Below are 12,688 nucleotides of genomic sequence, written 5' to 3' on the forward strand. Positions count from 1 at the left end.
GTAGCATCTTGAGCGCTGCAGGGTCACAAGCGGCCGCCGCGCCCTCCGTGCTTCGAGCCGCCGTACCGTCTGCGCAGCGGGCCGACGGAGACCAGATGATGGGCCCGCGAAGTTCTGGGCCCGCTTTGTGCTTGGCTGCGCCTTCCTCCCGACCTCGCCCCCAGCCTCGGATCGCCGCGTCGCACCCGCTGGGCTCCCGGCGCCGCACTCGCCCCTTCTCGGCTCTCTCGCGACGGGCGGAGGGCGGCGATCGGCCCGGACTTGGAGCTGCTGGCCCGGCCGGACTTCAGAGACCTCGGCTGAGAAGCGGCTCCCGCTTCCGCGGATCTGCGGTGGAGGGTCCAGAGCGGGCCCCGATTTAGGGGTGAAGACGACAGCGACGGCTCTGCGGGCTGGAAGGTACGTGGCCGCGGGGCGCGGCGGGACCCCTGCCTCCGCCTGAGGGCACGGGGAAACCGGACAAGGGGGCGGCCGTGCGAGTTGCTCGGCGGGCAGCGCGTGGACCGCGGGGCTGGGAAGCGGCCGACGCGGGTGGTGGGCTCGCGGGGCCCGGCCGGGGGCCTGGAGTCGGCGCGCTCCGCCGGAGGGGACGCCCTGGATGGGAGGGAGCGGAGCAGGTGCGCCCGGGGCGGACGTCCGAGCGGCCGGCGAAGTTCACCGTGGCAGGGGCGGAGGGGCTCGCCGGAGCCGCTGCTCCCCGCTCCCGGCCCGGGTGGGAAGCGCGGCAGCTCTCCGCCCCGCGGCGCGCAGACGGGGTGACCGGTGGGCGTTTTGTCGTGTTTGGATTTTCTCGGCGGGGGCCTCGAGGGCGATGGTCGGGCGGCTGAAGTTCAGGTGTGACGGGCGGCGGGGGAGAGGCCGCCCGGAGGCAGCGCCTTTAAAATAAAACATTTTTTCATGAGGTACCTCTCGTCTGTTTTATTTGGGAATGAAGTTTCTTTACTTTGATCTGGGAACTGACAGGGCATTCTCTTGTATTTAGAAATTCATATTTTTCTGGCATTTCGGTTTGTAATCTGCAGCTGAGTAATTTATAACTAGCCACAGAGATTCTGAGACACGGACCGTGGGTGTAGTCAGAGTAGCGTGAGGGCCTCTGGAAAAAGACCCCTACCAAAACTAGCAAATATTAAAGAATTCAGCAAAGTCAGAGTCACATTAATTCTCTAAAGTAAAATATCAAACTAGGAGTATAAGCATTCTTAAGTGAAGATTAGTTAAAACTAAAAAGGCAGGGGTAACCCGGCCTGGAATGTTTGAACATCCCCCAGATAAGAAAGTAGCTCAGCATAGCCCGTGTCTTCATTGTGTCAATTAAATGAGGCTACTGTAAAATTTACTTTAGCCTGCTAAAAGGCCCAGTTTATCTTTAACTTTGCCCAGATGCCTCTTCCAGCCCCAAATCAAGTACTATATAACCTGTGCAACTAATATGGCAATAAGCCCAGTGACAAACAACAAAGTAAAAGACAGGAAGCATCTCATCTTAAAGATAAGATTGCATTTTAACAGCCAGGAAGTTAACAAGTAAGATACTTTTTTTTTTTTTTACTAAGGTATTACTGATACACATTCCTCTGAAGGTTTCACATGAAAAAGCAATGTGGTTAATACATTCATTCACCCATATTATCTAGTCCAGGCCCCTCATACTCCATTGCAGTCACTGTCCATCAGTGTAGTAAGATGCCACAGATTCGCTATTTGCCAAGAAGTAAGAATCTTTATTTTATTTATTTTGGTATCATTAATCTACAGTTACATGAGGAGAGGAACATTATGTTTACCAGACTCCTCCCTTAACCAAGTCCCCCCCACATACCCAATTAGTCACTGTCCGTCAGTGTAGTAAGATGCTTTAAAATCACCCCCTGTCTTCTCTGTGTTGCACAGCCCTCCCTGTGCGTCCCCCCCCACATTCCCCACATTATACATGCTAGTTGTAAGGCCCCTTTCTAATCCGCCCCCCTTCTCCCTCCCTTCCCACCCATCCTCCCCAGTCCCTTTCCCTTTGGTAACTGTTAGTTCTTTCTTGGGTTCTGTGATTCTGCTGCTCTTTTGTCCTTCAGTTTTTCCTTTGTTCTTATATTCCACATAGGAGTGAAATCATTTGGTAGTTGTCTTTCTCCGCCTGGCTTATTTCACTGAGCATAAAACCCTCTAGCTCCATCCATGTTGTTGCAAATGGTAGGATTTGTTTTCATTCATGACTGAATAATATTACATTGTGTATATGTACCACCTCTTCTTTATCCATTCATCTACTGATGGACACTTAGGTTGCTTCCATGTCTTGGCTATTTGCTGCTATAAACATAGGGGTGCATCTGTGTTTTCAAATTGGGCTGCTGCATTCTTGGGGGAAATTCCTAGAAGTGGGATTCCTGGGTCAAATGCTATTTCTATTTTGTGTTTTTTGAGGAACCCCTATACTGCTTTCTACAATGGTTGAACTAATTTACATTACCCCCAGTAGTGTAGGAGGGTTCCCCTTTCTCCACAACCTGGCCAACATTTTTCGTTGTTTGTCTTTTGGGTGGTAGTGATCCTTACTGGTGTGAGGTGATATCTCATTGTGGTTTTAATTTGCATTTCTCTGATGGCAAGCGATGTGGAGCATCTTTCCATGTGTCTGTTGGCCATCTGAATTTCTTCTTTGGAGAACTGTGTCTTCAGCTCCTCTGTTGTCTTTTTTTTTTTTTTTTTTTGGTAGTGTCCTAATCTTGTTTTGGTAACTGTGATTTTGGCCTCATAGAAATGAATTTGTAGGCTTTCCTTCCTCTTCAATTTTTGGGAATAGTTTGAGAAGGATAGGTATTAACTCTTACTTCAATGTTTGAGTGAAATTCTCCTGTGAAAACATCTTGGACTTTTGATTGTGTGGAGTTTTTGGTTACTAGTTGTTAGTCTGTTCAGATTTCTATTTTCTCCAGAACAAGTTTTAACATTGCATGAGTCTAGGAACTTATCCATTTTTTTCTAGCGAGCCAAATATATTGCCATATACTTTTACATACTTATCTCTTCAATCTTTTGTATTTCAGTGGTGTCACTTGTAACTTTTTTTAAATTTCTATTTCTGATTTTGAGTCCTGTCCTTTTTATTTCTTGATAAGTCTAGGTAAGTGTTTGTCTTCAAAGAATCAGTTGTTCGTTTCATTGTTCTTTTACATTTTTTTAAAGTGTTTGTTTCATTTACTTGCACTGTGATTTAATTTTTTTCCTTCTACTTTGTATCTTCTAACTTTTGCCATTGGTCGGGGGCGGGCCTGCGCCGTGGCGCCTCGCGCTCATTGGCTGTGAGGGCCGTCTGTCGGGGACGGGCAGCCACTGGGCTCAGAAAGTGTTAAGTCCGGCGGCTGCGCAGTAGCTGCAGGCGCTGCCGCCGCTGTATTCAACAGTAGTGTCCCGAGCGCCTCTGAGAGAAGCAGTTCCTGCCAGCTCCTCCGTGTTTCGTTTCGCCGGCCGGAGCAGGAGCGGCCCGCCCATCCCTTCCGCGCAGTGGGTCCGCGGAGACCAGATGTTGAGCGTACTCGGCGGCGCCATCCTCTCGGCGCGCATGCGGGGGCGGCAGCGACCTCGCTGCAAGCGTCGTATCTCCGCCTCGCGCCCGCTGGGATCTCGGCGCTGCCTGCACTCGCCCCTTCTTGGCTCTCCCGCGGCGGGCGGAGGGCGGCTGTCAGCATGACCGCAGCGCCGCGCGTGGTGATCATCAGCCCGGACTTGGAGCCGCTGCCCTGGCCGGACTTCAGAGAGCTCGGCGGAGACGCGGCTCCCACTGCCGCGCATCTTCGTTGGAGGGTCCAGATCGTGCCCTACTAAGGAGTGAAGGCGACAGCGACAGCTGTGCGGGTTGGAAGGTATGTGGCCGCGGGGCACAGCGGGAACCCGACGGGGCGCAGGGACCACTGCCTCCGTGTGAAGGTGTCGGGGAGCCGGACGTGGGGGCGACCGTGCACGTTGCTCGGCGGGCAGCTCGTGGCCCGCGGGGCTGGGAAGCGGCCAAAGCGGGTGGTGGGTTCCCGGAGCCGGGGGCCTGGAGTTCGCGAGCTCCGCCGGAGGGGCCGCCTAGGAAGGGAGGGAGCGGAGCAGGTGCGCTCGGTGCAGACGTCCTAGCGGCGGAGGCGCCGGGGAGGGGGGAGAGGGGGCCCTCGCCGGAGCCGCTGCTCCTCCTTCCGGGCCCGGGTGGTGAGGGTGGCTGCTCTCTGCCCCGCGACACGCGTCCGCCCGGGACGGGGCCGCAGGCGGAGGGGACGGGCCGCGCCGCGCAGACGGGAGGCCGGTAAGCGTTTTGCCGTGTGTGGATTTTCTCGGCGGGGTCCTCGACGGCACGGGCCGGACGGGCTGAGGTTCAAGTGTGACCCGCGGCGGGTGAGAGGCCGCCCATACGCAGCGCCGTTAGAATTAAAATTTTTCACGAGGCACCTCCGTGTGTTTTCTTTGAATGAAGTTTCTTTACTTTGGAACTGTCAGGGCATTTTCTTGTATTTAGAAATTCGTATTTCTCTGTGTTTTCGGTTTGTAATCTGCAGCTGAGTAGTTTATAACTAGCCACAGAGATTCTGAGACAGGGACCGTAGGGTGTAGTCAGTAGCGTGAGGGCCTCTGGAAAAAGACCCCTACCAAAACTGGGAAATATTCAACAATTCAGCAAAGTCCGATTCACATGAATTCTCTAACGTAAAATACCAAATTAGGAGTATAAGCATTCCTCAGTGAAGATTAGTTAAAACTAAAAAGCCAGGACTAACGGGGACTGAAATGTATGTTTAAACATTCCCCAGATAAGAAAATACCGCCACATAGCCCACGTCTTCATTGTGTCAATTAAATAAGGCTATTGTAAAATTTACTTCAGACTGCTAAAAGGCCCAGTTTATCTTTAACTTTGCCCAGATGCTGCTTTTCCTCCCACAGCCCCTAATCAAGCAATGTATATTACCCCATCCACAGAGAACGTAGTAAAAGGCAGGAAGCAACCTGTCTTAAAGATAAAATTGCATTTTTTTTTTGAGAGGGCATCTCTCATATTTATTGATCAAATGGTTGTTAACAACAATAAAATTCAGTATGGGGGGGTCAATGCTCAATGTACAATCATTAATCCATCTCAAGCCTAATTCTCGTCAGTCTCCAATCTTCTGAAGCATAACGAACAAGTTCTTACATGGTGAATGAAATCTTACATAGTGAATAAATTCTTACATGGTGAACAGTACAAGGGCATTCATCACAGAAACTTTCGGTTTTGATCACGCATTATGACCTATAAACAATCAGGTCAAATATGAATATTCGTTTGATTTTTATACTTGATTTATATGTTGATCCCACATTTCTCCCTTTATTATTATTATTATTTTTATTTTTAATAAAATGCTAAAGTGGTAGGTAGATGCAAGATAAAGGTAGAAAACATAATTTAGTGCTGTAAGAGGGCAAATGTAGATGATCAGATGATCAGGTGTGTGCCTATGGACTAAGTATTAATCCAGGCTAGACGGCAGCAATACATCCACGGATGCAGAAGATTTCTCTCAAAGCAGGGGGGGTGAGGTTCTGAGCCTCACCTGTGTTGATCCCCAAATTCTCACCTGATGGCCCCCCTGCGACTGTGCCTGTCTTAGGTTGTTCCTCCCTTGAGGAATCTTACCCGTCTCTGGCTAACCAGTCATCTTCCGGGGCCATACAGGGAAACAAAGTTGGTAAGTGAGAGAGAAGCCATATTGTTTGAAAAGGTTAGCTTTTTACTTCTTTGCAGATTTATGCCCTGTGGCTTCTATGCCCAGCACTTGTCTCGAGGTATCTTTACCACCTGGAGGAATTATGATACTCGGTAAATTCGATATGAGGCACGAATTCTATTTAAGGGTTGTAATTAGGAAGGAAGAAGAAAAGCTATAGATGTAGCATATGGTAGGAAACATGGGAGGATTGATTATTTCTTTGACATATCTTCTTGTAGAGTACCTTAAGTATGTATAGGTTTTAAACTACTAACTAATTTGCACACACATATTAACATAATAGGAATACAGTGACATAAACAAAGCAAATCTATAATTACCATCTATCTCCAGTGAAGCCAAGAAAACCATTTAGGCACCCTAGGCATTTGTGAAAATTTATCTATGATATGATAGATATTGTCCAACTGTACTTGAACAGTCTGAGAAAAATCAGACAAATTAAAGCAGCCCATTTCTGGGATCTGTTCACATCCCGTATGTTCTTTTAACCGTAGATAGTCTATAGTCATGAGATTTTGGAGTGCTACAACTTGCACCCCTCCCAACTCCTGGTTGAGTTCCAACAGTACAGATCCTGTCAAATTCGTTGTCTCACTGTATGCAAATGCCAGCCTAGACATCTCCCTCCTCATTCCTATGGCAACCCCAGGAGACGGTGGGCTGGATGCAGCCACAACCACAGCATTGTCCGGATCCCTGTGGAGGCTTTTTGATGATCATCCCCCGGCACGAGTCCTCCAGAGAGTGCTGATGCCGGAAGCTCCTCATATCATATCTTAGTTCATTTTCTGGTATCCAAGCTAGGCCTTGATCTTCTGCATAAAAACAAACAGACCCTTTGCCCACACTTTGACATGCCCTCTATACCACTGTGCAGAACTCATGGGAGGTCAGCACACAGTAACTGCTTTTTTTTTTTTTTTTTATTAAGAGAAAGGAATATTATCAGAAAAGAATACCTCCATAGCTGATCATCTGACACCCTTTAAGTGATCAACATTAAGGATATTTAAAGCATGCGTTGATCTTTTATTTATGAATAGTTTTATCCTATCAAGGAGTAATCCCCCTTTTCTTTCTTTCTTTCTTTTTTTTTTTTTAATTTTTAATCTACACTTACATGAAGAATACTATGTTTACTATGCTCTCCCCTATATCAGGTCCCCCCTAACAACCACATTATGGTTACAGTCCATCAGCTTAGCAAAATGTTGTAGAGTCACTACGTGTCCTCTCTGTGTTGTGCAGCCCACCCTCCCCTTTCTCCCTCCCCCCATGCATGCTAATCTTAATACCCCCTTCTTCTTCCTTATCCCTCCCTGCCCACCCATCCTCCCCAGTTCCTTTCCCTTTCGTACCTGTTAGTCCATTTTTGGGTTCTGTAATTCCGCTGCTGTTTTGTTCCTTCAGTTTTTCCTTTGTTCCTATACTCCTCAGATGAGTGAAATAATTTGGTATTTCTCTTTCTCCGCTTGGCTTATTTCACTGAGCATAATACTCTCCAGCTCCATCCGTGTTGCTGCAAATGGTTGGATTTTTCCACTTCTTATGGCTGAGTAGTATTCCATTGTGTATATGTACCACGTCATCTTTATCCATTCATCTACCGATGGACATTTAGGTTGCTTCCAATTCTTGGCTATTGTAAATAGTGCTGCAATAAACATAGGGGTGCATCTGTCTTTCTCAAACTTGATTGCTGCGTTCTTAGGGTAAATTCCTAGGAGTGGAATTCCTGGGTCAAATGGTAGGTCTGTTTTGAGCATTTTGATGAACCTCCATACTGCTTTCCACATGGTTGAACTAATTTACATTCCCACCAGCAGTGTAGGAGGGTTCCCCTTTCTCCACAGCCTCACCAACATTTGTTGTTGTTTGTCTTTTGGATGGCAGCTATCCTTACTGGTGTGAGGTGATACCTCATTGTAGTTTTAATTTGCATTTCTCTGATAATTAGCGATGTGGAGCATCTTTTCATGTGTCTCTTGGCCATCTGTATTTCTTTTTTAGAGAACTGTCTGTTCAGTTCCTCTGCCCATTTTTTAATTGGGTTATTTGTTTTTTGTTTGTTGAGGCGTGTGAGCTCTTTATATATTCTGGACGTCAAGCCTTTATCGGATCTGTCATTTTCAAATATATTCTCCCTTACTGTAGGGTTCCTTTTTGTTCTATTGATGGTGTCTTTCGCTGTACAGAAGCTTTTCAGCTTAATGTAGTCCCACTTGCTCATTTTTGCTGTTGTTTTCCTTGCCCGGGGAGATATGTTCAAGAAGAGGTCACTCATGTTTATGTCTAAGAGGTTTTTGCCTATGTTTTTTTCCAAGAGTTTAATGGTTTCATGACTTACATTCAGGTCTTTGATCCATTTTGAGTTTACCTTTGTATATGGGGTTAGACAATGGTCCAGTTTCATTTTCCTACATGTAGCTGTCCAGTTTTGCCAGCACCATCTGTTGAAGAGACTGTCATTTTGCCATTGTATGTCCATGGCTCCTTTATCAAATATGAATTGACCATATATGTTTAGGTTCATTTCTGGAGTCTCTAATCTGTTCCACTGGTCTGTGGCTCTGTTCTTGTGCCAGTACCAAATTGTTTTGATTACTATGGCTTTGTAGTAGAGCTTGAAGTTGGGGAGTGAGATCCCCCCCTACTTTATTCTTCTTTTTCAGGATTGCTTTGGCTATTCGGGGTCTTTGGTGTTTCCATATGAATTTTTGAATTATTTGTTCCAATTCATTGAAGAATGTTGCTACTAATTTGAGAGGGATTGCATCAAATCTGTATATTGCTTTGGGCAGGATGGCCATTTTGACGATATTAATTCTTCCTAGCAATGAGCATGGGATGAGTTTCCATTTATTAGTGTCCACTTTAATTTCTCTTAAGAGTGACTTGTAGTTTTCAGAGTATAAGTCTTTCACTTCTTTGGTTAGGTTTATTCCTAGGTATTTTATTCTTTTTGATGCAATGGTGAATGGAATTGTTTTCCTGATTTCTCTTTCTATTGGCTCATTGTTAGTGTATAGGAAAGCTACAGATTTCTGTGTGTTAATTTTGTATCCTGCAACTTTACTGTATTCCGATATCAGTTCTAGTAGTTTTGGAGTGGAGTCTTTAGGGTTTTTTATGTACAGTATCATATCATCTGCAAATAGTGACAGTTTATCTTCTTCTTTACCAATCTGGATTCCTTGTATTTCTGTGTTTTGTCTGATTGCCGTGGCTAGGACCTCCAGTACTATGTTAAATAACAGTGGGGAGAGTGGGCATCCCTGTCTGGTTCCCAATCTCAGAGGAAATGATTTCAGCTTCTCACTGTTCAGTATAATGCTGGCTGTGGGTTTATCATATATGGCCTTTATTATGTTGAGGTACTTGCCGTCTATTCCTATTTTGCTGAGAGTTTTTATCATGAATGGATGTTGAATTTTGTCAAATGCTTTTTCAGCATCTATCATGTGGTTTTTGTCTTTCTTTTTGTTGGTGTGGTGGATGATGTTGATGGATTTTCGAATGTTGTACCATCCTTGCATCCCTGGGATGAACCCCACTTGGTCATGGTGTATGATCCTTTTGATATACTGTTGAATTCTGTTTGCTAATATTTGATTGAGTATTTTTGCATCTACATTCATCAGGGATATTGGTCTGTAATTTTCTTTTTTGGTGGGGTCTTTGCCTGGTTTTGGTATTAGGGTGATGTTGGCTTCATAGAGTGAGTTTGGGAGTATTCGTTCTTCTTCTATTTTGTGGAACACTTTAAGGAGAATGGGTATTATGTCTTCCTTGTGTGTCTGATAAAATTCCGAGGTAAATCCATCCGGCCCCCGGGGTTTTGTTCTTGGGTAGTTTTTTGATTACCTTTTCAATTTCTTTGCTCGTGTTTGGTTTGTTTAACTTTTGTGTTTCTTCCTTGGTCAGTCTTGGGAGGTTGTATTTTTCTAGGAAGTTGTCCATTTCTTCTAGGTTTTCCAGCTTCTTGGCATATAGGTTTTCATAGTAGTCTTTAATAATTCTTTGTATTTCTGTGGAGTCTGTCGTGATTTTTCCATTCTCATTTCTGATTATGTTGATTTGTGTTGATTCTCTTTTTCTCTTAATAAGTTGGGCTAGAGGCTTATCTATTTTGTTTATTTTCTCGAGGAACCAGCTCTTGGTTTTGTTGATTATTGCTATTGTTTTATTCTTCTCAATTTTGTTTATTTCTTCTCTGATCTTTATTATGTCCCTCCTTCTGCTGACTTTAGGCCTCATTTGTTCTTCTTTTTCCAGTTTTGATAATTCTGATGTTAGACTATTCATTTGGGAGTGTTCTTCCTTCTTCAAGTGTGCCTGGATTGCTATATACTTTCCTCTTAAGACTGCTTTCGCTGCATCCCACAGAAGTTGGGGCTTAGTGTTGTTGTTGTCATTTGTTTCTATATATTCCTTGATCTCTATTTTGATTTGTTCATTGATCCATTGATTCTTTAGTAGCATGTTGTTAAGCCTCCATGTGTTTCTGAGCCTTTTTGATTTCTTTGTAGAATTTATTTCTACTTTTATACCTTTGTGGTCTGAAAAATTGGTTGGTAGAATTTCAATATTTTGGAATTTACTGAGGCTCTTTTTGTGAGCTAGTATGTGGTCTATTCTGGAGAATGTTCCATGTGCACTTGAGAAGAATGTATATCCTGTTGCTTTTGGATGTAGAGTTCTATAGATGTGTATTAGGTCCATCTGTTCTAGTGTGTTGTTCAGTGCCTGTGTGTCTTTACTTATTTACTGCCCGGTGGATCTATCCTTTGGGGTGAGTGGTGTGTTGAAGTCTCCTAAAATAAATGCATTGCAGTCTATTTCCCTCTTTAGTTCTGTTAGTATTTGCTTCACATATGCTCGTGCTCCTGTATTGGGTGCATATATATTTAGAATGGTTATATCCTCTTGTTGGACTGAGCCCTTTATCATTATGTAGTATCCTTCTTTTTCTCTTGTTACTTTCTTTGTTTTGAAGTCTATTTAGTCTGATATTAGTACTGCAACCCCTGCTTTCTTCTCACTGTTGTTTGCCTGAAATATGTTTTTCCATCCCTTGACTTTTAGTCTATGCTTATCTTTGGGTTTAAGGTGACTTTCTTGTAAGCAGCATATAGATGGGTCTTGCTTTTTTATCCATTCTATTACTCTGTGTCTTTTGATTGGTGCATTAAGTCCATTTACATTTAGGGTGACTATTGAGAGATATGTACTTATTGCCATTGCAGGCTTTAGATTCTTGGTTACCAAAGTTTCAAGGTTAGCTTCTTTAGTATCTTACTGCCTAACTTAGCTCGCTTATTGTGCTGTTATATACACTGTCTGGAGATTCTTTTCTTCTCTCCCTTCTTATTCCTCCTCCTCCCTTCTTCATATGTTGTGTGTTTTGTTCTGTGCTCTTTTTAGTGGTGCTCCCATCTAGAGCAGTCACTGTAGGATGCCCTGTAGAGGTGATTTGTGGGAAGCAAATTCCCTCTGCTTTTGCTTGTCTGGGAATTGTTTAATCCTGCCATCATATTTAAATGATAGTCGTGCTGGATACAGTATCCTTGGTTCAAGGCCCTTCTGTTTCATTGCATTAAGTATATCATGCCATTCTCTTCTGGCCTGTAGTGTTTCTGTCGAGAAGTCTGATGTTAGCCTGATGGGTTTTCCTTTATAGGTGACCTTTTTCTCTCTAGCTGCCTTTAAAACTCTTTCCTTGTCCTTGATCCTTGCCATTTTAATTACTATGTGTCTTGGTGTTGTTCTCCTTGGATCCTTTCTGTTGGGGGTTCTGTGTAATTCCATGCTCTGTTCGATTATTACCTCCCCCAGTTTGGGGAAGTTTTCAGCAATTATTTCTTCAAGGAGACTTTCTGTCCCTTTTCCTCTTTCTTCTTCTTCTGGTATCCCTATAATACGAATATTATTCCTTTTGGATTGGTCACATAGTTCTCTTAGTGTTGTTTCATTCCTGGAGATCCTTTTATCTCTCTCTATGTCAGCTTCTATACGTTCCTGTTCTCTGGCTTCTATTCCTTCAATGGCCTCTTGCATCTTATCCATTCTGCTTATAAATCCTTCCAGGGATTGTTTCACTTCTGTGGTCTCCTTCCTGACATCTGTGATCTCCCTCCGGACTTCATCCCACTGCTCTTGCATTTTTCTCTGCATCTCATCCCATTGCTCTTGCATTTTTCTCTGCATCTCTGTCAGCATGTTCATGATTTTTATTTTGAATTCTTTTTCAGGAGGACTGGTTAGGTCTGTCTCCTTCTCAGGTGTTGTCTCTGTGATCTTTGTCTGCCTGTAATTTTGCCTTTTCATGGTGATAGAGATAGTTTGCAGAGCTGTTACAAGTGACCGCTGGAAGAGCTTCCCTTCTTGTTGGGTTGTGGCCTTCCTCTCCTGGGAGAAAAGCGACCTCTAGTGGCTTGTGCTGGGCAGCTGTGTGCAGACAGGGCTTCTGCTTCCTGCCCGGTTGCTATGGGGTTTATCTCTGCTGTTGCTGTGGGCGTGGCCTGGCTGGGGCTGCTCCTCCAAAATGGTGGAGTCCCGTTGGAGGGGGAGCGGCCGGGGGGCTATTTATCTCCGTAAGGGGCCTCTGTGCTCCCTGCTGCCCAGGGGGTTAGAGTGCCCAGAGATCCCCAGAGTCCCTGCCTCTGGTCTAAGTGACCTGTCCTGCCCCTTTAAGACTTCCAAAAAGCACTCTCCAAACCAAACAACAACAGCAACAATGAGAGAGGGAACAAAAAAAAAGAAAAGAAAGGGAAAAAACACGCGATTTTTTTTTGTCCTCAGGCGCCGGTCCCAGGCACCCACTCACTGGTCCTGCTGCCCTGTCTCCCTAGCACCAGGGTCCCTGTCCCTTTAAGGCTTCCAAAAAGCACTCACCAAAAAGAGAAAAAAAAAATAAAGGGAAAAACGCGCGATTTCCT

General features: G+C 44.9%; 1 protein-coding gene across 1 annotated transcript in view; it reads left to right on the forward strand.

Moving 5' to 3' along the window:
* Window positions 1-3,718: 3,718 nt before the first annotated feature.
* LOC140846791 (bromodomain adjacent to zinc finger domain protein 2B-like) overlaps window positions 3,719-12,688 on the forward strand; it is a 108,062-nt gene continuing 99,092 nt past the window's right edge. The window contains 1 exon segment of the mRNA XM_073224498.1: window positions 3,719-3,860. The gene's annotated coding sequence lies outside the window, so the exon portion shown is untranslated.

This window comes from Manis javanica, chromosome 16 (assembly GCF_040802235.1).
Source record: "Manis javanica isolate MJ-LG chromosome 16, MJ_LKY, whole genome shotgun sequence".
Lineage (NCBI taxonomy): Eukaryota > Metazoa > Chordata > Mammalia > Pholidota > Manidae > Manis > Manis javanica.